General features: G+C 33.1%; 1 protein-coding gene across 2 annotated transcripts in view; it reads left to right on the top strand.

The window, feature by feature from the left end:
• LOC110026370 (serine carboxypeptidase-like 12) overlaps nt 1-5,446 on the top strand; it is a 69,880-nt gene that overhangs the window by 2,906 nt on the left and 61,528 nt on the right. The gene's annotated exons all lie outside the window — the stretch shown is intronic.

The following is a 5,446-nucleotide window of genomic DNA, read 5'->3' as shown; positions in this document are numbered from 1 at the left end:
TTACTTATCGAACGAATCGAACACGAACTCCCTGATGGGACAAACACGAATTTTTTGAGAATAAGGAGCTTTTTTGACAGCCCTGGTAACAACAACCACATCAAACTTTTGGTGAGATATCTTCGCCGTTTAAATTATCTATATTTTAAACATCAAGAAAATCATCAGGGAGACATGTTATGCAATATCTCAATGCTAAAGAGTTTTGAGCAGTGACTTTACATCTTTTTCTTAATCGTGACGAAGTCCTACTATTTATACATTAAGATTTTAAGTAATTATAAATTATTTGAGATATTACTCTGTAATTTTTTTACTGATTTGCTTATATAACTAATAAAGATGTGAGCTGGTTACTTGTCAGCAATTTAAACATAGAAAAAAACTTTGTCAAAAGAAAAAAAAAGATTGAAGAAGAATTTATGGCTTGGTTCAAATTATATGTCCATTTAAGTAACTCTTCAATTCACTAATACATAAGTTACATGCTCAAATTAAAAATAATTACATTTTGAAATTTGTAATATGTAAATAATCAAAGCAACAAAGTTATAGATCAAAGCTTATTAGATCTTGCTTGACTCCTTATTACAACGTCACTACATGATAAATATTTGATGTGAATTGTTATAGATTTAACACGAGTTCCTAAAGTAAATAAAAAATGCATAAATATGTCGTATGTGTTAGAGGAAATACCCACTTTGATAGTGAGATCAGCTACTACGACATTCTTCAAGAAGTAGTGTAGTTGTGAAAGCTGGGTTATGTTGAGTGCAACATCTATATATGTTCAAATATGAGTAGTTTGATCATGTTTCTAATTGAGGTACATGAACACTAAACCAATATAATATCTCTAAACTGAAGCTAAAATGAATATAAGATATATGAAATTTGATTTATTTGTCATAACCCTTAAAGCTAGTCAGGTTTATTAACTTAGAAACATTGGTAGTGCAAGAGACAAAATTAATTGGGTCGTAGTTATAAACAATAAACTTAAATGAACTATTGAGACACAAAGTATTATTGAACATATTCATTAAGAGCAAGAAATATTAGATTTCATATCAGGCTGATTATATCAAAGAAAATATCAACCTCGAAGATATCACGAGGGTATATGAAGTGGTTAATCAAATTATAGATGAGTCTGATGATAATATGAATGAAGAAATTTGAAGTTCATCATCTAATAACTTGTTCCATGAAACATACTAAGAGAGGTATGACTTTTCATTTTCTAATTTCTTTCTAATTTTACCTCATGTAGTATTAGCTTTATACCTTTCACATTGCTTATTTTGTGTATTTTTGGTTTTGTTTTTTATATTTTTACTTTTTATGTGTCATGCTTACACTTAGTTATGATGTTTTTTTCTTATTTTTATTATGCATCTCCTTGCTTTCACTATTGATGTTTTTACTTGTACATATAGTGAGATGTGTCCTGATTGAACTTGTTTACTCCTTACACTTATACTATTTCATGCTTAGTATTAATTTTATTATTATTATTTTTTTTTTTTTGTGTTGCAAATGGCTTTAGGTAGGTGGGAGAGCAGCCACCTTGGCAGCCTATTGAGATCAACATTCCTTACTAGAGAAAGAATAGGACTGTCTCCCACTCTTCCTCGCACAACACTAGTGTTGTGTTGGTCAGCACCACCACCACTGCACCGGTGCTCACGAGGTCCGTGCTCCGATCAGACCTCTTGGTCCTAACACCATAACCCCTCCCATCCCTTCATTTTTGAGCAGTAAGCCACTATCGTCCTCCTTTAATCAATCAGGCCCCTCTCCTCTCACCAATTTTAGACAGAAAGCACTAGCTAGTTATATAACAAGGCAGAGTGAGATTCGTGAGTTATGAAAATATAGAATAAATTGAATTAATTTTTGCTACATTGTATAAATAATATTTCTATTTCAGGTTCTACCCCTTCAGGTAGCCCATTATGCATGTCAAGATGATCATTAAGTATGTTTATGATACTCCACATCTCTCCCGATAGAAGACATTGATTGCGGTTCAAGATATGTGGTTCGATGAGTTTGAGGTAAAATCAAGTTTGAGGTAAAATCAGTTGAATTGAATTAGAATTATAATTTTAAGGTTGTTTTGTTACACAAATAAATATTACACAATATTTATTTTGTAAAGACCTTCTACTTGCTAGTTGAGCATTATTATGAGATCCGACACAATTTTGAGGATTTCATCAGGTATTGGTTGTGCTATATGTTACAATTGCTTGTAAGAAGGGGGAGCAGCTGATCTAGGTTGGGGAAAAGAAATGGACGTGGTTGACCATATTATGGGTCAGTCCCCAATATCATAAGAAGAGAGATACAAAACAGTAGGATCATAGTACCGAGAGTGGTGGGGTGCCACACTCCATATTAGAGGATCGATCATGCACAAAGAATTATGGAGATATTTGATAATATTCACTTAATAATTGATAATTCAATAATGAAATTATCTTATGCTTACTATTTTTTTTCATTTTTATGGGCTTAGGATCATGCTCACCACTGCGGAGTTGAATGTCCGGACGCATTAGGGCACGGGGACGCAATAGTGGGTCTTCGACCTATCTCGATGTGTCCATACAAGAAAAAAAAAACTTTAATTTTCTTTAATTTACTAATAATTTTAATGCAAAATGTTAATCATTCTTTCATTTTATCGATATAGGAAGACTACAAGTATATTCAAAACACATAGAGCCATATACCTAGAGCCCAACAATCACTATTAGTAGTGTTGGTCAGTCTTCTCTTGAGTGGTCTGACTATGAGATATGGAGGCAGGCTGTCGAGAAGAAGAAGATGAGAGTATAAGACGTGAGCACAATGGTTAATCATTCTTTTGTTTTAATTTTCTTTAATTTACTTATACTTTTAATGCAAAATGTTAATCATTATTTCATTTTATCGATATAGGATGACTATAAGCATATTCAAAACACATAGAGCCCAACAATCGCTATTAGTAGCGGTGGTTAGTCTTCTCCTGAGTGGTTTGACTATGAGATTTGGAAGAAGCAGGCTGCTGGGAAGAAGAAGATGAGAGTATAAGATGTGAGCACAAAGGGTACTGCATTTGAAGCTGAGCACTTTCGATTTGCTTAGAGTCAGAGATTGTCATGATCGAATCGTAACGAACTTATCTGGTGTGTCATTGTTATGACTTAGGAACTCCATGAGCTAAGGTTAGTAGAAATTCGAGGCCATTGTCATGTGGCCGGAGCAAGTTGTAGATCATCGTGACAAGCGACCTCTGAGTTTAGTGCAGGAAGCGAAAGCTAAAGACAACGACGATAAGGATGCCTTGTAGGGTTATTTATTTATTTATTTCTTGTTTGGTATTTGGATATAATATTTTGCATGTATATTTTCTTTTTACATTTTATAAATTTATGTTGGACGGCAACTTATTAGATTTTGTATAATGTATAATAATTCTACTTATTTTCATTGTTGATATATAATTGTGCAATCTGTGTGTTGGTGATGAGTAAATATTGGATGTACATTTACATTGTGTTTATGAAATTAAAACGGGTGTTAGGATATCCATCATAGCAGCCGACAACTTAACAACTCCACAACCAAAAATAGTGCCGACATTATATATATATATATATACCGATTTACATCCGATTTTTCCGACGTGCATTACCGTGAACAAAATTCTGAGGGTGAGTCCAAATGAGTAAAATCTATAATCAAATATTAAATAACTAAAAATAATAATTTATTATTCCAAAACTAAACCAAAATAACCAATGAGTACGATTTGGTTCAATATTTTGTTTTTAAAAAATAATGTACATCTCTTTTTCTCTCCAATTGATAATTACAACTTTTTTTCTCTCTAAGGAAAGTGTCTCTATTAATGCAACAACTAAAAGGACAAAAAAATGGTTTTAGAATCATTTGGTGCAATTAAAATAGCATTATCTCCTTACACCGAAGGACAGCTTCTGCACATAATCCTCCATTTCCTTTAAAACACATAGTTGCATCACTGCATATTATTATTAACTATTTAATATCTGAAAAGTTTAACTTAATCAAAAGTCAGCTTTATTGTTTAATCAGACTTGAGAGCTGTTTGACGTCATGTAACTTTGCTCTAAAATTTAAAATCATCAGAAACCACTAAAATTCATACACCTATGAGATCATTGCATTAATGTGGTTTAATAATGGACTGAGCAATAATTGTGGTAGTAGGAGCAAAAACTCGATCAATATTAGGTGTGATTAAAGTAAATTATATATAATAATCAGAAGCGATATATAATGACATGTGAATTGGAGCGGGAATGATTGAGAGAAAGTTAGGAAAAATACTGCATAAATTAGTATAGCAGAAGACAACTTAATAGTTCAAGTAATCAGATATATAATTTGTCATCCCACATAACAAGGCAGGATTACAATATAAACTTTGCTCTGTTGAAGACTAGTTTTGGCAAATGATAATAGATAGCATTGGCAGCAGCATGCTATGCCAGCAATATGATAATGGCGTGAAGTTCATTGTTTTTTATTCTAGCATTAAAGAAGATTAGTTGCTATGCCATCAATCTGATAACAAGCTTGCATTTTTATGCATGTGAAGATGTTATAGTTCATTTATTCGAAAAAGATTCACACTAAATTGATTAGTATGGTGCGCCAAATGTGAATCACTAAAAGTGATATACTCTTATTTTGAATCAATAACCGTAAATATTTCTCAAATTAAAGAAGACCAAATAAAGAAGTTGTAAAATTATAATCTAATAAAAAATGTAGTAAAAATTATGCTGTTTTCACAACAGTTACATAACTATTTGAATTAAAATTTTAATTTTTCTTAATTCTTGTCATGATCATTATTTCTTTTTATCGATGCATGGAGATGACAAGCTAAGAAGTGCTCATTATTCCAGCGCAACCAAGTCAGAACCAGCGCGCCCACATTGGAACCCCAGTGCATCCGTGCTAGAAAGCGTACTCGAGTCCAGAACGCAGTGAACTTGTGCTTTTTCCCAGTGCATCAGTGTGCCTGCGCCCAGATCGCGATGCACCTGCATCGTCATATTTTAACGCTTGTTTGGGGCGACCACCACCACCGTACAAGGCATACGAATCTAGCTCAGTGTGCAAGATGAAGACGATATGATGAGTAGTTTAGGATTTGATTTGCAGGTACTTATGTGGGTGTTTTTTTTTGTTGCGCGTGGATACTCTAATTTCTTTTGATTGTTACATTATGATGGACTCATTTTTGTTATTTTGGAAGTTTGATGTGCTGACATTTAGGGCTGTCAAAAAGGCTCGTTGTTCGCTAATAGCTCGTGTTTGACTCGTTAAGAAGTTTGTGTTCGGCTCGTTAATTTCGTTTGATAAGTTAACGAGCTGAACACGAACTAAGATGTGTTCG

Source organism: Phalaenopsis equestris, unplaced genomic scaffold, assembly GCF_001263595.1.
Source record: "Phalaenopsis equestris unplaced genomic scaffold, ASM126359v1 Scaffold000369, whole genome shotgun sequence".
NCBI lineage: Eukaryota > Viridiplantae > Streptophyta > Magnoliopsida > Asparagales > Orchidaceae > Phalaenopsis > Phalaenopsis equestris.
This window is presented reverse-complemented; position numbering and strand designations above follow the sequence as displayed.